General features: G+C 45.8%; 1 long non-coding RNA gene across 3 annotated transcripts in view; it reads right to left on the bottom strand.

The window, feature by feature from the left end:
- LOC109696601 (uncharacterized) overlaps positions 1-25066 on the bottom strand; it is a 55199-nt gene that overhangs the window by 12678 nt on the left and 17455 nt on the right. For all 3 annotated transcript variants that reach the window (XR_002213334.2, XR_002213335.2, XR_012442512.1), the window contains exon 4: positions 97-23225. This is a non-coding gene — a long non-coding RNA (uncharacterized lncRNA). The remainder of the gene's footprint in view (positions 1-96; positions 23226-25066) is intronic.

Here is a 25066-nt window from a genome sequence, read left to right as displayed (position 1 = left end):
ATGAACCATATCAGGAATGTTACCAGGAGTAGGAGTTGTAGGCAAGGGCCCCACTGGCATTGTGGGAGAGAAATGAAGGAAGTAAGCATGACTTACCTTTTAAGCTGAAGCTTTTTTATCTCTCCAGAAGAGAAGTTTCAGGTCTTCTATCAGCTCCAGGAGTAAGTGATCTCAGTCACCTTGGTCAAAAGAAGGTTCCTCTGTCACAAGCTTTGTCCTGGAAAGATGAATCCAACTATCCATTCCTTGCACTTTGATGGCTCTGGGAGTGGCCATGATCACTGGATAGAGACTCTTCCATTTGGACTGGAGTTGGTCAGCTGGGGTCCATCCTTCTAGGTCTTGATCAACACCTATTCTCCCAATTCATTTTCTGAGTTTTCTCTCTTTTGTTGGGGGAACCTTATTTCCCAACTCCCAGATTGCTTGTTGCAATGTCCCTAGATCTATTTATATATGTTGAGGAGACTGTCAGTCTCAGGGCCCATCACTAAGTCATTGGCCTCCCATAGAGCATTTCAAAGGGGGTTCAGATGGATCTTAGCCTATGGTGTATTTCTCATTCTCAGCTGGGCAATAGACAGAAGTTTTTCTAGAGGTCTTTTGGCAAAGCTTGGCCAAGGTTTGATGGTTCCTTTCCACCTTACCAGAGGATTGGGGCCTCCAAGCTTGAATGTAAATGATATTTAATTCCCAAGGTCTGAAGGATCCAGTTGGCTTATTCTCACTTGAGGTGTCCAGGGTAGGACGAATCTAAAAAATAATCTCTTTTAGAAGGACCTTTGCCACCTCAGAGGCTTTTTTTGTCCATGTGGGAAAAGCTTCAATCCATCCTGTAAAAGGATACTAGCAACTTCTTATATCCTTAGTAAAGGGGGCATGTGAATGAAATCTACCTCCCAATCCTATCCCAGGTAAGTGCCCCATTCTCTGGATTGGATCAACCAGTGGGGGAATCTTTGGACCAGAATTGTTATAAAAGCACAGGAACAGCTTTGGCAAACCTGCCTGCCAAACTGTAGATTTTATTCCAGTTCCCCGAAACAACCAATTAGCCCCTGGGTTGCATCTTGGTCCAAGTTGAAAGTATCATGTATAGATTTTTATCACCTTTCATTGGATTGCTTGAGGCAAGATTAACTTACCATCTGTGCGCCACCCATCAGGGCAGCCTCCTTTTCCTTATCAGGAGTACATTTGAGATCTGCAGGCTCCCGTGGAGGGAAGAGTGCCAGAGCAGAGATCAGTGAGACATCTAGAGGCCACAGACTTGCCTGTTTAGCCTCTCAGTCCACCTGATTGTTTCCCTGCAGTTCTAGGATTAAATCTTTCTGATGTCCCTAGCAGTGGATCATTACCACCTCCTTAGGTAGGCGACAAGCCTCCAATAGCTGAAGGATTTCCTTTCTGTGTTTTATTGGGAATTGCCTTCCTGAGAGAAGTCCCCTTTCCTTCCATATAGCTGCATGAGCAGGCAGTACTAGGAATTTATCTTTTGAAGTGGTTGAAGTGTTAAGTCTTCGTTTCTTTCTCCAGAGTTAGGGCTCTAGTTAAGGCTATCAGTCCTGCTTTTTGGGCTGAAGTCCCGGCCAGCAAGGGCCATGCTTCAGTGACTTCCTCTTGGCTCACCACTCCATATCATGCCTTTCTTTCCCAATTTAGCACACAACTACTTCCAACAGTAAGCCAATCATCCTTGGGTTGAGGAGTGGCTTATCTGCCCCGTCTGGCCTGCATGCATCAGTTTGTATCATCACCTGCTCACAAGTGTGCTTGGACATCAGTTCAGAGGGCAACAAAAATGCAGGATTTCGGATGCTACTGGTCTTTATGATCCCTTTGGGGACTCTAGAAGGATGGCTTGATGTTTAGTTAATGTCTCCCTGAACATCCACAATTGGCCTTTTGGTTCCAATGTGGCCCTTCTCTGATGGGGGAGTAGGTCCTGTAGTGGTCTCCTCCACTTGGAGGGAAGTGGCAACTATTGCCCTCAGGCATCCTGGCCAACCCAGGGCTATTCCATCCAACCTCTTAGGCTACTGGACGAGTTTCTGACCCTAGCTTCTGAGTTAGGACTTCTACTGCAGTTCTTTTTATTCTGATACATATACAAAAGGGAATTCCTAGGGCTGGGGCCTCAGCTAGGGCCTTTTTAAGGGCCCTGAAGGCATTAGCTGTTTCTCCAGTCCATTAGCAGGACTGTGTCCAATTTTCCCATTATATCCTGGCCCAAACGTGGAGTGGGGCATCCGGGGACTCTAAGAAATCTACGCACAAAGACTTGAGTCTCAATATGGCAAGGCATGAGGGGTGAAATTTCTAACCCTATTTTTTCCAGTGGCCCTCATTGCAATCATGGTCTGGGAGGAAGGCTTTCCCGCATAGGTGGAAAGACTAGAGTATGTTGTTGCCTCATATCCAATAGAAAATTAATTTGCTTACCCAAGACATTCAAGGCTACCTGAGATTTCTCATAACGATGATTTTAGGTGGGGCATATAGAAAGCGCCTCAGGGCTCCTCACTTGTGTTCAGCTTCTGCAATGCAGCCAGAGTCTTCACTGGCTGAACCCCTCTCTGCAAGCACGGACAGTCAAACCTCTAGTGCCAAGAATCCCCTCCTTTTCTGTAGCAGTTGAGATAAGGGGTGAGAGGTAGCTCCAGGCGTTCCCTAGCAAAATGTGCCAGGTTCTTGCATTTGTCACAGGTTGGCTTCTTGGAATTGCTGCCTCTCCCACCTAAACATGCCTGAAGGGTGAGTACTGGCATCCCCAATCATGGCAGTCATAACTGTGACTGTATTTCTCTCCTCCAATCCTTCCAGATTGTCATAGTCTGGAAAAGCAGCATCTAGCAGCTGGGTCTTATTAGTCTGAGGTTCCAGCTGTAGTTCTGAAGCTTCCGCCTGATGTCTGGGGCAGAGTGAGCAATAAAACGATGGCTCAGGAGGGCTTCTTCTTGTCTGGAGGAAGGATCGGTACTGGTGTATTTTCTAAAGAATTCCTCCAGCCTATCATTAAATGATACAGGGTTTTCTTTCTCTTCCTGAGCAATTTCTCTAACCTTACAATAATTAATAGGTTTAGCAATTCCTGATTTCATGCCCAGGAGAATTTCTTGTATGATGTTAGCTGTCCTTCGTGTCATCCTCTGAGTGTTTTAGTCCCAGGTAGGTTCATTTTCAGGGACAGTATCAGCCCGTGGCTGATGAGTCCAAGACTCCCTGACATCTGCCTCATTACAGGAAGAAGTGAGAATTCTTTCTTTTTCTATGGGGTACAAAATTGGCCAACAGGAAGTGACTCTCTCTCCAGGACGGATTGAAAGCCAATGTCAGGGTCCGAAACACTTATGCAAATGTATCTGGGCCCTCAGGATGTATCTCCAGTTTTTCTTTGCATTGTTGGAAAAAGGTACTTGCACCTGAATTGGGCCCTCTGGCCCTGCCGTCTCTGGCGGTGGGAACTAGCCTTGGGAAGCCTCCAAGGAAAGTGTTCTGCTTTGAGTAGGTGGGGGTCACATGAACGGTTAGAGTGCAGAGGAAGGATTACGGTAAGGAGGAGGGTGTCCCCCGAGAGTCAGGTGTCGCTCCCTTAGCATGTGGGGAGCAGATTCTGAGAAGCCTATGAGAACTTGACATAAGCACATTGTGCTCAGTGATCTACAGGCTGAGTTTGGCATGGCCCCAGCTGCAGAGGGGGTGAAGGCAAAATGCAGCACAGCTGCTTTTTTAAGTTGTTTACATTCAGAGAAGTAGAACACAGGTTTCTCTTGTTACAATGTCATACCCCTCCCTGAGAACTGTTGCTCCACCTCCTCCTTTACCACTGGATGTAAAACACTGGCTGAAGTAGGACAAGAGGTTTTTTGATGGGGGATGGATGGATTGGTTGGCTGCTTGCGAGAAGCGGAAGCTATTGCCAGGGCAAGGACTGCCACTGAATGATGCAGCTGGCTGCTGCTGCTGCTGCTGCTGAGTTATGCTAGAGATTAGAGGAAACATGGGACAGTGCAAGTCTGAAGGATGAGACTAAGAGAGATTAAAGATAACATGGGACAGAGCAAGTCTAAGGAAAGAGACTTTAAAGAATAGAAAAGAAGTAAGATTTTAAAGAAAGACTTTAGAAGTAAGTTTAAAAGTATAAGAGAAAAGAAGTAAAAGAAGAGTTAATAGAGAAAAGAAGCAACGAGGCTGCTGTGTGTCTCCATCCAAGTGCCTAGCACACTTAGCTTCAACTTTCTGCATGTCTGTCATCTATCATTTGTCCTTTCTGCATCTCTAGTCACCCCCACTTAGGTCAGAGAACAGGAGCTCACTGGAAAGCTCACTACATTAGTAGGACATCCACATCCTCCATTTTGTTTCCCCATTTTGGGCCTGGGGGGCGTCCCCCTACAAAGAGAAGGGTCTTGATATATGGTCATAAAGGCTTGGACTTATGCCACTTCTTACCATTTTCCTTCTCTCTTACAATATAAATAACTGTAAGGTAAGATTATAATTGAAGCTCCCATTCTTGGGCCACTTTTCTTGACTCCCCAATTGGTATTGGGGCCAAGCTACATTACAGTAGAAGATAAAGTGTTTCATTTTCAGATTATCAGGATTTAAAAGATGCCAGTGTTTAAGGAAACAGCCAAGCAGAGAATCTGTTGGGATAGATGCATTTGTCTCATTTTGATCTGCAGAAAGAATGAAGGGGAAGAGAGAGAAGAAATACAACATTAAGGAGGTAATGAGGCTGCTACTTCAAGAGCCATTGGGGTGGCCCATGATGGTCCTGGGAGTCCTGGTGGGGGGAATTGGGAGCAACCCCTTTTCCCTCCAAACTACAGCCTGATGTCTCTGCCTCTGGAATGGGCGTTGACACAGTTAAATTCTTTTGGCTGCCTCCAAAGGCTGGATCTAATCTGCAGCTGTCTGATCCCTGGATGGAGAACTTGACTCTGGACTTCCACTGTTTCAGGTATGTGTGGTGAGACAAGGTCATAGCTATGTGCCAGGTGACCAAGACAAATGAGTGGAAAGTAAAGAAATCTGTCTCAGTAAAAGCAGGCTCATTCACCAAAAATGTAACCAATGTATGGTCTCAGAAGACCCTGATCCAAAAGATTTCAGGTCCTTGACATCCCAAACAAAGAATTGGACTGAGATACATAGATTTCAAAGTAAAAGCAGTTTTACTGAGACAGAGTAAGTGAAAGCAGAAAAGTACACTCCCAAACAAAGGCAGGGAGTGGGCTCTGGTGAGATGGCTTAAGAGCAGCACCTGGACAGGTGCTGGTGGTTCACACCTATAATTGTAGCTATACAGGAGGCAGAGATCAGGAGGATCATGGTTTGAAGCCAGCCTGGGCAAGTAGTTTACGAGACCCTATCTCGAAAAATCCATCCCCAAAAAAGGGCTGGTGGAGTGGCTCAAAGTGTAGGCCCTGAGTTCAAACCCCAGTGGTGGGCGGGGTGGAGGGGAAGCAGCTCAAGAGCGTCAATAACTTGGTTTGGAAAGAGATGTATTCACTACAAGGGGTGAGCAAGGGGAGATTTGGTTGGTTCTTACGAATGGCTTTTGGTGACTGACTGCACATGTGAATTCAGTGAGTTAAAATTAGGGGTCCTTGTGTACATACCATAGTTTGGGTATGGATGCAAATACTACTTCAAAGGAGGCATTTTGGGGTGGCTTTGGTTGGAGTTCGATCACCTGTTCCCTATGAAATGCTCTGCAAGGAGGCCACCTGTTCCCCATGACCTGGTTTGGGTACTGTCCCTATATTTCCTGCTTCAATTCCATTCCTATGGGGTCTGCCAAGTTCTGTAACCAGAGTGCCACCTCCACCCCTGGCCATAAGGCCTGATTCTGGGTTAGGATACCCACCTGCATTAAGAGAGAAGAATATAATATGTATTAAAGGGGAAAATGAATTTATTTACAACATTGGGCAAAACTGGAGACAGAACTTCTCATTCTGTCTCCATCTTGCTCATAGCAGTGTCACACTGCAAAAAAGAAACAAGAGCCAGGAAGTACACATGTGCAGTTTTAACTGTAAGCCCCAGTTACCCGAACTGACAGTTTTTCTCCTGGTACAGGGTTCCTGGGGTGAGCATTTTCAGCATGGAATTTCCTGCAGGTATCCTGATTCCTAGGGACTCCTTTACTGGGGATTGAACTTGGGACCTCATGCATGCTAGTCAAGTGCTCTGCTACTGAGCTACATCCCCAGTCCTGCCCTCTACTTCTTAACTTACATGTTAGGTGTATAAAGGCGCCTGCCATTATTTTTTATTCTTTTTATATATGCACCCATACATATATGTTTCATTTTTATAAAATAAAAATCTTACAAAAATGTTTAATAGAAACTGTCCCAGAGCAACCCAGTTCAAGTGCATGAGAATGAGCTTGAAGGCACCATGAGACTGAAGGAAGAGAAATAGATCCAGAACAGTTCAGAATGCAATTTATTAGGGGACTTAGTGATGGAAGAATGATCTGGGCAGCAGCAAGTCCACATGGATCCCCACAGTTTGGGTCAGAAGAAGTGTTTATGTTAGTTGGGACAAAAGTGGCTTTATCCAAGCCAGAATGCATCTTCTGTATCCTAAGCTAACATCAAAGAGTCAGGCACATTCCAGACACCAGGGTCTGGTTGCCAAGTTCTACCGGTTTTATCCAGTTACACTCTGCTAGGAAACTGTGGAGTAAAATCTGGTAGGTGTCACTCTGGGGCAATCATGGTGGCTACCACTCCAGATGGCTTCAATCATGTCAGGCTTAATCCATACAGAAACAAAGAGGACTATATCTGAAACAGTTAAGTGAAATGAAAATGCTTTTTCTTTTTCTTTTCTTTCAGTACTGGGAATTGAACCCAGGGTCTCGGGCTTGACTCTACCACGTCAGCCATGTCCCCAGGCCATGAAAATGCTTTCAAAGACAGCCCCATTCCCTCTCAGGAGTCTCTGCACCATGCAAATGTGATCAGCAGCAGACACTGTACCAACTGAACTTGATCAAGCTATTCCAGGTGATTGAAACAGGGGACCGCAACTACATCGTATACCAGTAGGGGGAGCTCCTGCAGTATCTGACAGGCCTACCCCCTGTGAGAGGATGAGCCTGGAAGCACACTGAAACAGATCCTGTGTGCCACAAAATACTGCTACAAGAAAGGCACTGCATACAGAGACCTGAAATTGAACAACATCCTGCTGGACACCCAAGGAAACATCAAGGTGACTTTGGCATTAGCACCGTGTTTTTGGGTGGGCAAGAGCTGACAGGTGTGTCTAGTGCTTTTGCATTCTGAGCCACCTATATCTTCCTATGCCACAAGTATGATGGTCTGAGTATCCTACAAGATCATGGAAAACTTACCATTAAATGGAGCACCTTTGTACAGCTATGGGAGCATTTCCTGCAACCAACTATTGACCATCTATAAGGAATTGCAAAAAAAAAAAAAAAATCATCATTTAGGGCTTATCGTCAGACTTAGTAAGAGGCCCACTCTGGAGCTTATCATGGAGCACCTGTGACTCAGTCAAGGTGAGGAAAGTTCACAGATTCCTATTAGGACACTGCTCAAATACTCAGACCTTAAAATCCTGGCCTCCATGTCTGAGCTGGATTACAACACAGTGAAGAGATAGGCAAGTCTCAGAGAGAAAATTCAATGAGGAGTGGCTGTATACCTCATGCTGAAGCAGCAGAAATGCCAATGAGTTAGCTGTGCCATCAATGTTATGCAGCAGTAGGTCCTGCACCCAAGGTGTGACCTACCATCTTACCTCTTAAGGAACTGGGAAACATCATCCTTAAAGAGGTCCACTCTGGAGCACATAATGGGGCGCCTGTGACTCAGCTAAGGTGAGAAAAGTTCACTTAGTCCTTCCACCGGAAGTGTCCCCAAACACCCGGCCCTACAAACCTGGCTTCTAGTCGGACTTAAGTTACAACTCATGTGAGAACCTTGAGTCTCCATTACAGACAATTCATGAGGGAATGGCCACATCTCTCAGGCTGGGAAAGCACACATGACAGAGGCTAAGTTCACTGTCCACATCGTGAGACAGCAGGTCCCGTACCCAAGGCATGACCTATCATCTCACCTCTCTATGGAACTGCAAAATACCATCACTCAATTACTCACCCTGAACCCTAGCAAGAGGCCCACTCTGGAGCAGTTCATGGGGCACCTGTGACTCAGTCAAGGTGAGGAAATTTCAGTGAGTCCTTCTATCAAGACAGTATCCAAACACCAGCGCCCTACAACCTTGGCTTTCATTTCTGACCTCAATAACAACTAATGTGAGATATGAGAGACTCAATTAGAGGGCAAGTTGAATGAGGCAATGGTCACAAACCTCATAGAGTGAAATCACATGCTATGGGGTTAGCTGCACCATCTATGTTAATAGGCAACAGGTCCTGCATCCAAGGAATGACCTACCATCTTATCTCTTAAGGAACTGGGAAACATTGTAATTCAAGAGGCCTACTCTGGAGCACATAATGGGGCACCTGTGACTCAGTCAATGTGTGGAAAGTTCACTGAGTCCTTCCATGGAAAAACTGCCCAAACGTCTGGACCGTACATACCTGGTCTCCATGTCTGACCTGGGTTACAACAAATGTGAGATCTGTGAGTCTCTATTAAACAGAAAATACAATGAAGCAATGGCAACATACCACATGCCAGGGGTTTGGCTGCACCATCCATGTTACATGGCAGCAGATGCTGCACCCAAGGTTTGACCTATCATCTTACCTCTTTAAGGAATGGGGAAACACCGCCATTCAACAGCTTACCCTCAATCCTAGTGAGAGGCCTACTCTGGACACATCATTACGCATCTGTTCCTCAGCCAAAGTGAAGAATGTTCACTGAGTCATTCCATGGAGACACTGCACAGACACCCGAAGCTATAATCCTGGCATCCATAGCTGACATGGGTTATAATCCACATGAGACCCTCTATTCTCTTTTAGACAATTTAATGAGGCAATGGCCACATAGCTCAGGCTGAAACCACACACACACCAACCACCCATGTTAGACCTGCTGCTAAGGTTGGACCTATCATCTCTCCATAGAATTGTGAAAAATCATCATTCAAATACTCACCCTCAACCCTAGGAGAGGCCCACTCTGGAGTGCATCATGGGGCACCTATGGTTCAGCCAAGGTGAGGAAAGTTTAAGTCCTTCTATCAAGACACTGCCCAAACACCTGGACCCTACAATCCTGGCTTCCATGTCTCACCTGGGTTACAACTGTATGCAATTGCGAGTGTCAGTTCAACAGACAATTCAGTGAGGCAATGGCCACACACCTCATGCTGAGACTGCACACATTCCAGGGGGTTAGCTGCAATGTCCACATTATAAGGCAGCAGGTCCTGCACCCAAGGTATGACTTACCATCTTACCTCTTTAAGGAATTGCAAAACGTCATCATTCAACTGCTAACCTTCAACCCTATTCAGAGTCCTACTTGGGACACCTCACAGGGTAACTATGCATAATGAGGTATGTTCACTGAGTCCTTCCACCAAGACACTGTTCAAACACCTGGATCCTACAATCATGGCCTCCATGACTGACTTAAGTTCCAACCCACGTGAGATCCTTGTGTCTCTATTAGACAAATCAATGAGTGAATGGACACATACCTCATGCTGAGACAGTAGAAATGCAGGGGGTTAGCTGAAACTTTTGATTATGTGGTAGCAGTCATGTGTCAAAAAACTACATATCTTTCATCTCTAAGGAATTACAAAACATCACATTCAATTACTCACCCTCAGTCCCAGTGATATGATATGTCCATTGTGGAGCATGTGGGGCACCTGTGCCTCAGCCAAAGTTCACTGAGTCCTTCCATTGAGACAATGCTCAAATACCTGAACTCTACAATCCTTGCCTCCATGTCTGACCTCAATTAAAACTCACCTGATTCTGAGAAACTGGATTACATAAAAATGCAATAGGGAATGGCAACATACCTCATGCTGAGACAGCACACATTCCAAGAATTAACTGCACCCATTAAGTTATGGGACAGCTGATCCTATACTCAAGGTATCACCTACCATCTTACATCTCTAAGGAATTGTGAAACATCAGTCAAATGTTTACAATCAACTCTATGGAAAGGTTCAGTCTGGAGCATATAATAGGTCACACGTGGCTCAGCCAAGGTGAGGAATGTTCATTGAGTCCTACCATGGAGATACTGCCCAAAAACATGGACCCACAATCCTGGCCTCCACATCTGACCTGAGTTACAACTCATGTGAGATCCTTGAGTATCAGACATTTCAATGAGGCAATGGCTATGTACCTCATGCTGAGAAAGCACACATGCCAGGCATTTAGCTACATCCTCCATGTTTTGCAGCAGCAGGCCCTGCATCCAGGGTATGACCTATCACCTTAACTGTCTGTGGAATTGCAAAACATCATCATTCAATTACTCATCCTCCATTCTAGCCAGAGGTCGAGTCTGGAGCACATCGTGGGGTACTTGTCACTCAACCAAGGTGAGGAAAGTTCACCAAGTCCTATGGAGACACTGCACACACACCTAGACCCTGCAATCCTGGCCTGAATGTCTGACCAATGTTACAACTTGTGTGATATCCAAAGTCCAGATTAGACAGGCAATTTAATGAGTGTGTATTAGACAATTCAACGAGGCAATGGCCATGTACCTTATACTGAGAAAGCACACATGCCAAATTAGCTGGACCTTTCACAATATGCACCAGCAGGTCCTGCACCCAATAATAAATAGCCTAACATTTACATCTCTAACGAATTGTGAAACATCATCATTCAACTGCATATCATCAAGCCAAGGGAAAAGCCCATTCTGGAGCACAACATGGGGCATTTGTGGCTCAGCCAATTTGAAGAAAGTTTACTGTGTCCTTCCCAAGAAAACAAGGCCCAAACTCCTGGACCTGGCCTCCATGACCTGGCCTCCATGACCCACTTGGGTTACAAATCAGGAGAGTTCCTTCAGTCTCTGTTAGACAATTCAATGAGAAATTGACCACATACCTCACGGTGAGATAGCACACATGCCAGGGGGTGAGCTGTACTGTCCATGTTACATGGCAGTAGGTCCTGCACCCAAGTATGACCTATCATCTTTAAGGAATTGCAAAACATCATCATTCAACTGCTTACCTTCAACACTAGCAAGAGTCCTACTCTGGACGCATCATGGGGCAACTGTGGCTCATCCAAGGTGAGGAATGTTCACCAAGACCTTCCATTGAGATGCTTCCCAAACACCTGGCCTACAATCATGTCTGATCTGGGTTACACCTGAGATTTGTGAGTCTCTATTAGACAATTCAATGAAGCAATGGCACTGTACCTCATACCAAGACATCAGCATGCCAGCGGGCATCAGCAACATTCATGTTATGTGGCAGCAAGTCTTGCACCCAAGGTATGTACTACCATGTTAGTTTTCTAAGAAATTGCAAAACACTGCCAAAACACCATAACCCTAGCTTCCATGTCTGACCTAGGTTACAACCAATGTGAGATGGCAATTCTCTTTTAGACAATTCAATGAAACAATGGCTACATCCTTCATGTTGAGACAGCACACATGCCAGGGAGTTGGCTGCACCATTTATGTTATGTGCCAGAAGATCCCATAACCAAGGTATAATCTACCATCTTACCTCTTTAAGGAATTGCAAAACATCATCATTCAACTGCTAACCTTCAACCCTATTCATAGTCCTACTTGGGACACCTCACAGAGCAACTATGGCTCAGTCAAGGTGAAGAAAGTTCAGAGTCCTTCCATCAAGACACTGCCCAAACACCCACACCCTACAGTCTTGGCCTCCATGTATGAGCTGTATTACAACTTGTGAAATCTGGGAATCTCAAGCAGACAGTTCAATGAGGCAATGGCCACATGCCTCATGCTGAGATAATCACCATGTCAGGAGGTTCACTGCAGCATCCACTTTATACGACACCAGATCTTGCAACCAAGGTATGACCTACCATCTTCCTCTCTAAGGAACTGTGACATCTTATCCTCCACCCTAGCAAGAGGCCCACTCTGGAGTACATCATGGGACACTTGTGTCTGAGTCAAGGTGAGGAAAGTTCACCAAGTCCTTCTATGGATAGACTGCCAGACACTCAGACCCTAAAATCCTGACCTCCATGTCTGCCCTGGGTTACAACCCATGTGAGATCCATAAGTCTGTATTAAACAGAATATTCAATGAAGCAATGACAATATACTTCATGGTGAGACAGCCCACACACCAAGGAGTTAGCTGCACTGTCTACATTATGTGGCACAAGGTTCTGTATCCAAGAAATGATCCATCTTACCTTTCTACGGAGCTGTGAAACACCATCATTCAATGACCCACACTTAATCCTAGTGAGTGGTCCACTTTGGAGCACATTATGGGGCTCCTGTGGCTCAGCCCAGGTGAGGAAAGTTCACAGAGGCCATCTATTGAGACACTGCCCTATACTCTTGGTCTGCATGTCTGACCAGGGACATAACTCACACGTGATCCTCGAGTGTCTATTTAACAGAGAACTCAATGAGGCAATGGCCACATTCCTCACACTGAGCAGCACACATGCCCAGGGGATCTAGCAGCACTGTCCACATTATGCAGCAGCAAGTCCTGCATCCAAGGTGTGACCTACCATCTTACCTTGTTAAGGAGCTGTGAAATATCATAATTCAACTGCTAACCCTCAACAATAGCAAGAGGCTAACTTGGAACACAACATGCGGCATCTATGGTTCAACTAAGGTGAGGAAAGCTCACCAAGTCCTTTCATCTAGACACTGCCCAAATACCTGGACATTATAATCCTGGCCACTATCTCTGACTTGGGATACAACTCACATGAGATCTGAGAGTCTCTATTAAACAGAAAATTCAATGTAGTGGCCACATCCCTCAGGCTGAGAGGGCACACATGCCAGAGAGTTAGATACACCATATACAATATGGAGCAGCAGCAAGTCCTGCACTGAAGGTATGACCTGCCAACTTACCTCTCTGAGGAACTGTGAAGCATTTTTACCCATTTACCCTCAACCCTAGAGGGACACCAACTCTGGAGTACAACATGGGGCATCCGTGGTTCAGACAAAGTGAGGAAAGTTCACAGAGCCCTTCCTTAGAGACACTGCCCAGAAACCTGTATCCTATAATCCTAGCCTTCATGTCTGACCTGAGTTACAGCCCATGTGAGATCTGTGAGTCTCTCTCAGAAAATTCAATGAGGCAATGGCCACGTATCTCATGCCAAGACAACAGACATGCCAGGTGGATGGTGCGGCCTTCCTGTTATGCAGCAGCAGTCCTGCACCTAAAGTACGATCTGCAATCTTACCTGTCTACAAAACTGTACATCATCATTCAATATGCACTCTCAACCAGAGAGGCCCATTCTGGAGCATATTATGGGGCACTGGTGGCTCAGCCAAGGTGAGGAAAGCCCAACAAATCCATCCATCAAGACACGGGCCAAACACTGGGACCCTACAATCCTGGCCTCAATGTGTGACTTAGGTTACAACCCACAGGATATCCAAGAGTCTCTATTGGATGATTCAATGAGGCAATGGCCGCAAACCTCATGCTGAGTCAGCAGAGTTGATGGGCTAGCTGCTGCATCCATGTATGTGGTAGCAGTTCCTGCACCCAATGTATGACCTATCATCTTCTCTATGGAATTAAGAAATATCATCATTCAACTGCATACTCTCAACCCTAGCAATAGGGCCACTATGGAGCACAAGGTGAGGAAAGTTCACCAAATCCTTGTATGAAAAAACTGCCAAAACATTCGGACCCTACAATCTGGCCTCCATGTCTGACCTAGGCTACAACCCATGTGAGATTTATGTGTCTCTACTAAATAGAAATTCAATGAGCAATGGCCCCATACCACATGCCGACTCAGCACACATGCCAGTGAATTAACTGCACCATCTACCTAATATGATGGCAGGACCTGTACCTAAGGTATCGTCTACCATCTTACCTCTCTGTGGAATCGGAAAACTTCGTCATTCAATTAAGGACTCAACACTAGCTAGATGCCCACTCTGGAACATATCATCAGGTAACTGGTTTATTCAAGGTGAACAAGGTTCACCTTTTATGGATACACTGCCCAGACACCTGGACCCAACAATGCTGGCCTCCATGTCTCTGCTTGGTTACAAACAATGTAAGATCATTGAGTTCTCTGTTAGAAAAACAATTCAGTGATGCAATAGCCTCATGCCTCATGCCGACACAGCAGACATGCTACGAGTTACCTGTACCATTCATGTTATGCAGCAACTGGTCCTGCACCCAGTGTATGACCTACCATCATACATCTCTAAGGAACGGTGAGACATCATCATTCAGTTGCTTATCCTGAACCTAGTGAGAGGTCTACTAAGGAGCACATCATGATGCAGATGTGGCTCAGACATGGTGAGGAAAAGTTCACAGAATCCTCCTATCAAGACACTGCCCAAACACCCGGACCCTACAATCCTGGCCTCCACGTCTGACCTGGGATACAAGTCACATGAGGTCCACGAGGCTCTATTAAACAGTGTCCATGTACCTCATGCTGAGACAGCAGTCAGGCTAGAAGGTTAGCAGCAACGTCTATGTTATGTAGCAGTAGGTCCTGTACCCAAGGTGTGACCTACCATCTTACCTCTTACAGAATTGTGAAATAGCATTCAACTGCTTACTCTCAACCCTGGTGAGAGGCCAACTCACAACATGAGGCACCAAGGCTCCACCAAGGTTAGGAAAGTTCACCAAGTCCTTCCACCAAGACACTGACCAACACCCGAACCCTGTAATTCTGGCCTGAATGTCTCATCTGGGTTACAATTGACCTGAGATCCATGCATCACTATCAGAAAATTCAATGAGGCAATGGCCACATATTTTATACTGAGACAGCAGACATTCCAGGGTGTTTGAGGAAGAGTCTGTGTCACTTGGCAGCATGTCCTACAGCAAAGGCATTCACACCATCCTACATCTCTAAGGAACTAGAAAACATCATTCCAGTGTTTACCGTCAACCCTAAAGAGAGGTCCAAATGGAGTTCATCATGGGGCACCCATGACTCAGTCAATGGGAGGAAAGTTCATTGAGTACTTTCTTTGAGCCACTGCCCAGACACCTGGCCCCTACATTCCTAGCCATGTATGACCTAGGTTACAACCCACATGAGTTCTGCAGACAGAAAATTCAATAGATCCTGGTCACATTCTCATGGTGAGAGAGCACACATGGCAGAGGGGATTAGCTGCATCATCCACATTATGGGGCAGCAGCTACTGCACGCAAAGAATGATCTACCATCTTTACCTCTTTAAGGAATTGTGAAACACCATCACTCAATTGCTTACCCTCAACACTAGTGAGAGGCCCACTCTGGAGCACATCATGAGGAACACATGATCAGGCAAGATGAAAGTTGGTACCAAGTCCTTCCATGCGGATACTGCCCTAACACCTGGGCCCTACAATCCTGGCTTCTATATCTGACCTGTGTTACAACTCATGTGAGAACTGTGAGTCTCTAATTAGCGAATTAAATGAAGCAATGTCCACATTCCTCATGCTATCACAGCAGACATGCTGGGGGTAAACTCACCATCCATGTTATATAGCAGCAGGTCCTGTACCCAAGATATGACCTACCACCTTACATGTCTAAGGAATTGTGAAACACCATTATTCAATTATGCAACCAACACGAGAGGCCCACTCTGGATGGAGCACATGATCGGGCACTCATGGCACAGCCAAGGTGAGGAAATTTCACCAAGTCCATCTATGGAGACACTACCCAAACATCTGGACACTATACTCCTTGCCTCCATTTTTGACCTGGGATAAACTCTTGTGATTTCCTCAAGTGTCCATTAATCAGAAAATTCAATGCAGCAATGGCCACGTACATCATGCTGAGACAATGAACATGCCAGGGGGTTAGCTGCACCATTCATGTTATACAGCAGCAGGTCCTGCACCCAAGGTACGACCTACCACCTTACCATTTTGAAGAAATGCAAAATATCATTCAACTGCTTCCCTGCAACCATAGCAAGAGGCCAACTCTGGACCACAACATGGGGCACCAAGTGGCTCAGCCAAGCTGAGGAAAGGTCACTGAGTCCTTCCATTGAGACACTACCCAAACAGCTGGACCCTACAATCCTGCCTCCATCTCTGACCTCAGATAAAAGTCACTTGAGATCCAGGAGACTCAATTAAACAGAAAATTCACTAAGGCAATGGCCACATACCTCATGCTGAGAGAGCACATATGACAGAGGGTTAGTTGTACAGTTAACATTATGCAGCAGCTGGTCCTGCACCCAAGGTATCATCTACCTTCTTACCTCTTTAAGGAATTGTGAAATGTCATCATTCAGCTGCTTACCTTCAACCCTAGTGAGAGGCCAACTCTGCAGCACAACATGGGACACCCATGGCTCAGCCAAGATGAGGAAGTTCACTGAATCCTACCATTGAGACACTGCCCAAACATCTGGACCCTACAATCCTGGCCTCATGTCTGACCTGGGTTGCAACCCACCTGTGATCCATGAGTCTCAGACAAAAAAAATTCAATGAGGCAATGGTCACATACTTCATGCCAAGACAGCAGACATGCCAGGTATTTGCTGCAGCATCCCCATTACAGCAGGTCCTGTACCCAAGGTATGTCCTACTATCTTACATCTCTAAGGAATTGGGGAACATCATCATTCAACTATTCACCCTCAACCCTATCAAGCAGCCCAGTATGGAGCACATCATAGGGGCTCCAGAGGCCCAGCCAAGATGAAGAATGTTCACTGAATCCTTCTACTGAGTCACTAACAAAACACCTGAACCCTACAATCCTGGCCTCCATGTCTGACCTGGTTTATAACCCACATGAGATCCAGGAGACTCTCTTAAACAGAAAATACAGTGAGGCAATGGCCACATACCTGATCCTGAGAGAGCAGACCTTCAAGCTAATCAACTGTACTGTTCCCGTCATATAGAAGGGAGTACTAAACTCAACATATGATATACCATCTTACCTCTCTACGGAACTGTGAAATATCATCAGTCAATTAGTAACCCTCAACCTTAGCAAGAGGCTCACTCTGGAGCACATCATGGGACACATATGGCTCAGACAAGGTGAGGAAAGTTCACAGTGTCCTTCCATTGAAACACTGCTCAACTACCTGGACCCAATAATCCTGGCCAATATGAGTGACCTGGGTTACAACCCATGTGAGATCTGTGAGCCTCTATTAGAAGATTTAATATGCAGTGGCTACATAACTCATGCTGAGAAAGCATGCATGCCAGGAGATTAGCTATACTACCTACATTATGGGGCAGCAGCTACTGCACCCAAGGAATAACCTACCATCTTACCACTTTAGGGAAATGTGAAATATCATCATTCAACTGCCCACCCTAAACCCTAGTGAAAGGCCAATTCTGGAGCATAAGATGGGGCACCCATGGCTCAGCCAAGGTGAGGAAAGTTCACTGAGTCCTTCCATGGAGACACTGCCCAAACATCCAGATCCTACAGTCTTGGCCTCCATATCTGACCAGGGTTACAATCCACATGAGATCCACAAATCTCTATCAAACAGGAAATTTAGGCTGAGATGGTTGGCATGCCAAGGGGTTAGCTCCACCATTTACTTTATACAGCAGCAAATCCTGTACCCAAGGTATGTCCTATCATCGTACATCTCTAAGGAATTGGAAAACATCATTCAACTGCTTACCCTCAACCCTATCAAGAGGTCTTGTGTGGAGCACATCATGGGGGCTCCAGAGGCCCAGCCAGGATGAAGAATGTTCACTGAGTCCTTCTACTGAGCCACTGTCCAAACACCTGGCCCCTACAATCCTGGCCTCCATGTCTGATCTGAGTTATAACTCAAGTTAAAATCTCGAGTCTCTATTAAACAGCAAATTCAATGAGGCAATTGCCAAGTACCAATACTGACATAGCACTCCAGCTAGGGTGTTGGCTGCACTGTCCTCATTATGTGGTGGCAGGACTAGTACCCAAGGTATGATGTACCATCTTACTGCTCTATGGAATTGTAAACTATCATCATTCCATTATGTACTGTCAACCCTAGGGAGACTCTACTCTTTACCATATCATTGGGCAACCGTTGCTCATCCAAGTTGAGGAAAGTTCAACCAGTCTTTCTATTGTACACTGCCCAGACACCCAGACTCTACAGTCCTGGCCAACATGAGTGACCTGGGTTACAATCCATGCAAAATCTTCAAGTCTCCTATAAGACAGAAAATTCAGTGAGGCAGTGGTCAAGTAACTAATGCTGACACAGAAGACATGCCAGGGGTTAGTATTAGCATCTGCATTGTGGAAGGAGGTCCTGTACCACCTAAGGCATGACCTACCATATTACTGCTCTATTTAATCATGAAAAAGTTATTCAATTATGCACTCTGAACCCTAGTGAGATGTCCAGTCTGGTGCACATCATGGGACAAATGTGGCTCCTCCAAAGTGAGGAAAGTTCACTGAGTCCTTATATTAAGACTGCCAAAACATTTGGACCCTACAATATTGGCTTCAATGTCTGATAGGGATACAACTCAGGTGAGATCTGAGAGTCCCTATTAAACAGAAAATTCAATGAGGCAATAGCCATGTACCTCATACCGAGACAGCATACAAGCCAGAGGGTACTGCACACCTGAGTTATATAGCAGCAGGTCTTGTACCCAGTACGATCCACCATCTTACCTCTTTAAGGAGTTATGAAATTCAACTGCTTACCTCAACCCTAATGAGAGGCCAACTCTGGAACACAACATGGGGCATCCATGGCTCAGTCAGTGGGAGGACTGTTCATTGAGTCCTTCCATCAATATACTGCCCAAACACCCAGACTGTACAATCCTGGCCTCTATGTCTCACCTGGGTTACAACTCCTGTGAGACCTGCAAGTCTCTACTAAATAGACATTTAAATGAGGCAATGTTCACATACTCAATTCTGAGACAGCAGGCAAGCCAAAGTGTTAGCTGCACCATGCACATTATGCTCTACAAGGTTCTGCAGCCAAGGTATGACCTACCATCTTAACTGTGGAATTGCAAAATGTCATCATTCAGTTATTAACCCCAACCCTAGTGAGAGGCCCACTCTGAAACACCTCATGGGGCACATGTGGCTCATGCAACGTGAGGAAAGTTTGCTAAATCCTCTTACTGGAACACTGCCCAAACACCCAGACCCTACAGTCCTGGCCTCCATGGATTTAACCTGGATTACAATCCACATGAGATCCACGAGTGTCTGCTGAAGAGAATATTCAAAAAGGAAATAAATAGCCACATATCTCATTCTGAGACAGCAAACATGCCAGGGGATTACCTGCAGGGTCCACATTATGTGGTAGTGGGTCCTGTACCTAAGGTATGACCTACCATCTTACATCTGTAAACAACTGAGAGACATCATCATTCAACTGCTTACCCTCAACCCTATTGAGAGGCCCCGTATGGAGCATATCATAGGAGCTCTGGAGGCCCAGCCAAGATGATGAATGTTCACTGAGTCCTTCTACTGAGACTACCCAAATACCTGGATCCTATAATCCTGGCCTCTCTGTTGAACTTGGGTAATAACCCATATGTGTTTCTCAAATCTCTACTAGAGAGAAAATTCAATGAGGCAATGGTCACACACCTCGTGCTGAGTCAGCACACATCCCCTACGGTTATGTGCATCACCCAGCAGCAGCAGCGGATTCCTGCACCCAAGGTATGACCTACCATCTTATCTCTCTATGGAATTGAGAAGCATCATTTAATTACTCACCCTCAACCCTACTGCAAGGCCCACTTTGTAGCACATCCTGGGGTACCAGTGGCTCAGCCACGGTAAGGAAAATTCACTGAGTCCTTCTATTGAGACACTACTCAAATACTCAGACCATTCAGTCTTGCAATCCTGGCCTCCATGTCTGTCCTGGTAAATGAGACCCGTGAGTCTCTATCAGACAATTCAATGAGACAATGGCCACATACCTTATGCTGAGATGGCCAGAGGGCTAGCTGCACCATCCACATCGTGTGGCAGGAGGTCCTGTACCTGAGGTATGATCTACCATTTTACCTCTCTGTGGAATTGGGAAACATCAACAGCTTCCCCTCAACCCCAGGGCGATGCCCACTCTGATGCACGATGGGGTACCTGTGGGTCAGCCAGGGAGAGGAAATTCACTGAATCCTTCCATTGAGTCACTGCCCAAGTTCCCAGACCCTACAATCCTGGCTTCCATTTCGGACTTGTGGTACAACCCAGGTGAGATCCACCAGTCTCAATGAAGCAGAAAATTCAATGAGGCAATGGCCACAAATACGTTATGCCAAGACAGCACACATGCCAGGGGCTTAGGTGTACCACCCATGTTAAGCACCTTTTCCCTATCCCTCACAAATCCACCTTTGCTTTCCCCCCAAGGTGGAGAGCCATTGTACCTGCCCTTCACCCCTTCATCTTGTCATTTTATGACATGAAGCCAGGGCAGAAAAAGTGCCAGCTTGCCTAACATTCCCCTCAGCATCTTGGTGAGGAGGACTGCCCACCCTCAGCACAGGCCCCAGCCTGGTCCTGTGGCTGCTCCACTCATGGGGAGATGGAAAGTGGCACATCCTCTGAGGGCATGTTCTCAGATGAACACGCCCTCACCAGTTCGAAACAACTTCGTGTAACCACAGTCTCTCCCAGTGATTATAACTGGAATTAGAAGGGAGTGACAAGGAGGTTCCTGACCTCTGTTTTAAGTCTATACTGTTGGATTCTGGTGGAAAAGTCATGCCTTAGGTTTCATAACACAATGGCTGGAAAGAAAGCCATGGAAATCTGGGAAAGACACAGTAACAATGGAGAGCCAGAGGACCTGGGCTCTGTGGATTGGCCTGGTGTAGACTCAACCAGCTGCAGGAAGAACCTGGGGAGGGAGACCATGCTGCCATGTATCCAGCATGCCCAACAAAGGTCTCTGTCCAGTGCAGGAAGAGGTGTGCAAACTATCTTTCCATGTGCATGCCAAATTGCCATGAGACTCTCCCCATGAAATTTCAGTGAAGTGGCATCTGCCACTGAGAAGGCCTCCAAAGCATCCTGTGCAGAGTGGGGCCAGTGAGCTGGAAGGTTGCCTGTAGCTGTCTGGAGAGGAGAAACCCCTTACAACACCCCTGGGGGAACCTCAGAGACTTTTCCCTGGGACTCTTCCCCATTCCCTGCTCGTCTATCATTTCCTCCATATTTCTGGGGGTTAGCGGAGATGGTTCTTAATGTATTTCCTTCTCAAGTATCTTATAATAAAACTGATGCTCCTGAAGGATGGACAGAAGAGTTTCTATACATAACACACACAGAATGATATGTGATCCCCTAACTCCTCAGGGACAATTCTGTACCCCTTCTCAGCACAATGCAATTATAGAAGATGGACCTCCCTTCCTCAACAACTGTAGAGTGGAGGTTGCCTCTTATAATCTTCCAATGAATCAAGTCCTTCCTGTCTGAGGGAAGAAATGTAAAGCCCATCAGTGAACCTGAATAACTCCCTTTTGCATCTAGACTAGATTTTGTGTACATTCACACCTAACCTTGCTTATCTTTTCAGACCCACCCTGTAACTTGTCTGTTCTAGTCTGAGAAATGACAGTACTCAAAAACTTTGAAGACATGTCTCTAGATCAAACCAAGCTCTGGTTGATGTTCTGATCTCACCAGGGAGGTACACCCTACCATCTGTCAAAAGGACAAAGAACTGCCTGGTCCACTCCCTCCACCTCCTTTCCTACAATCCCCTCCTTACAAAAATTCTTAGAAACTCACTTGAATTGCTCCATGAGGCCAATGGTGTCTGGCTCCTTTCCTCCCTCAGAATGTGAATAAAAAACTCTTTGTCTTGCTTTAACTCTGGTCTATGTGATATTGTTTTCACCCCATTGACCAGCCACATGACTGGGACCTAACATATGACTTTCCTGGCCTCAGGGTTCCTCCATAAAAAGTTACTCAACATTATCTCTATCTATCTATCACCTATCTATCATTATTTTGGGGGTGGGTCTGGGGTTTGAACTCAGGGCTTTATGCTTGAAAAGCAGGCGCTCTACCACTTGAGCCACACCCTTGGTCCATTTTGCTCTGGTTATTTTTGAAGATGAAGTCTTGTGAACTATTTGCCTGGGCTGTCCTTGAATCATGATCTTCCCAATGTCAGCCTTCAAGTAGCCAGGATTACATATGTGAGCCCCCAGCATCTGGGTTAATATTGTATTTTATAGCCAGGCATGGCAGGACACACCTGTAATGCCTGCAATTGGGAGACTGAGACAGGAAGATTGAAAGTTAACTGTTAGCCTGGCTTACATAACAAGGCCCTGTCTCCAGATATGTGAGTAAAATTATATTTTATGACTGTTTTGGTATTGGGGATGACTATAATCTAGATTGGGTTTACTATTTCTTAGTAATTATTTAATTATTTCTTAAGAGAAACCAAAAAGGAAACATTGTAGTGGACCTCAAGGCTCTTAGGGGCCCTCAGCATTGGTCTTACTGTGCCTGAATAAGTCATCCCCCTGTGAGCCCACTGTTCCAGGATCTGCAGCAGTGAGCAAAACACAGTGCTTGCCTTCAGGTAGCTTGCATTCCAGTTGGTGACAAAAGAAAAATAGGTCACTTAGCAAGCAAAGTGCAAGCAAAGGAGAAAAAGCAGAGAAGTGAAATAGGGGGAGTGCTGTCAGGTCAGACAGGAGAGACATGGATGGCTCCACTGGGAAACTCTCATTTGGGACCAAAATGTGAGGAAAACCAGGGAATAGACCAGGCACATATTTTTTCAAGTGCAGCTGAGGTTTGAAATTAGCACCCAGAACAGAACCCAGAGTGCTGCTCCCCGAAGCACAGATCCTCCACTCCACATTTCCAGGCTTATGAGTTGTGCTCAGGTCTGGACACAGGTGCCTGCCTGTGTATCTTCCATTTTGCTTCCTGGCACCAAGGTAGTCTGGACCTGCTTCTTGCTGGCATCCCTTTCCTATCCAGGCTGGGTGCTGGTTCTCTTCACCTCTGAGTGGACAGCATCAGGGACCTGATGGTAAGGGAAGGGAGCAGTGAGAATCATGCAAGGTGGGGAGGGACCCAGCTTCCTGGAATCCCTCTTCAAAGATGGTGGCCTGAGCCATGTGTTCCCTCTGAACTGTGCATGCTCAGTGCAGTGAGCTGGGGGCAGGTTTACTGGTGGATGGTGACACCCGCTTGAGTCTAGGGAGCCAGTGCTGTTGGTACTGTCCCTGCCACCAATCCACATCTTTGAAAGGAATTCCACTTGTTACCATTGGGTGGTCTCAGCACCTCCAACGTGTATTAGTTCCAGGTTCTTAGCAACTTGAACAAAAGGCACAGAAATAGCAAGCAAAGCATAGATTCATTGAAAATGAAAATACACTCTCACAGAGGACATGGAGCAGGCCTGAGCAAAAAAAGCTCAAGGCCCTGATTCTTCTGTCTTTGTGTAATTTAAGGCCAAAGGTGGAGCAGAAGGGGGCTGAGAGGGGCATCCCTCTTATTACTGACAGCTTTGATTGGCTTTTGTGGGCACATGTCCTTATCCATAATGCATTACATACATGAATGCTGTGTGTGTGTGTGTGTAAGGACTGTCTCAAAAGGTCATTTGAGGACAGCTTCCCCAGCCCTCAGCGTGTGTGGTAGTTTTGGAGTTTTTCCTTCTAGGAAAACGTCCTCTCCTTTGTCATGATCCAGTGTCCCCTAAGAGGACCACAAAAATGGGGTTCTAAGGACATTCCTAACAAAATGCTTCAGTGGAGCATGTTCTCAATGGGGCTGGGGTTGTGTCCTAAGGCAGAACTTGGATAAACACTCATTACCCCTTCTTGACCCGGTGGCAGGACAGGGAGGTGCAGCATGCTGCTGTTGGGTCTGAAGAATAGTTCTACAAAGCAAGCTAGACTGGAAAGAGGGACCCCATACAAAGTGGGGAAGTGTGACGCTCTAGGGCCTGGTCTTCCCACTAAAGCAGTGACTGAGCTTCAAAGAGCAAATGGAATCAACGATTCCACAACTCTGGGATGTGACTGAACTCGTGGACACATATAACATCCTGTGAGTGCTTCGTGAAAGAAGAGGTAAAAAGCATGCAAAAATTAACATTCCTCCATTTCTCAGCCTTATTCAGTGACTAGTTGCTGTCAGACACTGTAGGGACCTTATACAGCCAAATTTGGGGATTATATGATTTTATTGGTCTGATGATGCTCTGAAAAACCAGTGTAGACATTTGCCTTGTTTCAACTCACTCAGCTGCACTGGCTTCCCTGACTCTCTGTGGCATTTCTTGGATGATTTTTGAAAGATAAGTCCTTTTTTCCTCCATTTTTTGAGCCATACATTTAAGGAAATCTTTGTCCAGACACCTGCAAAAACTCTGAACTTTTATCGAACCATATTTGCAAACTGTATATTCCTCATTGTGTGAGGTCATGCTGCTGCTGCTGCTGAGTTATGCTAGAGATTAGAGGAAACATGGGACAGTGCAAGTCTGAGGGCCAAGACTTAAAGAGATTAAAGAAAACATGGGATAGAGCAAGTGTAAGGCAAGAAACTTTAAAGAATAGAAAAGACTGACTTTAGAAGAAAGGTTTTAAAGATAAAGAAAAGAAGCAAAGTAATAGAAGAGATATTAGAGAAAAGAAGCAAGGAGACTGTTGTGCATCTCCACCTGAGCGCCCAGAACACCTGGCCCCAACTTTCTGCATGTCTGTCTTCTATCATTTGTCTGTTCTGCATCTCCAGTTGCCCCCAGTTAGGTCAGGAGAACCAGGGGAGCATGAAAAATCTCCCGAGAAGAGTTATCAAATTACAAATATTCAGAGTGTCCAATTCTAAACAAGAAGTTACAAAACAGAGAAG

The sequence above is a fragment of the Castor canadensis genome, chromosome 16, assembly GCF_047511655.1.
Source record: "Castor canadensis chromosome 16, mCasCan1.hap1v2, whole genome shotgun sequence".
Classification (NCBI taxonomy): Eukaryota; Metazoa; Chordata; class Mammalia; order Rodentia; family Castoridae; genus Castor; species Castor canadensis.
This window is presented reverse-complemented; position numbering and strand designations above follow the sequence as displayed.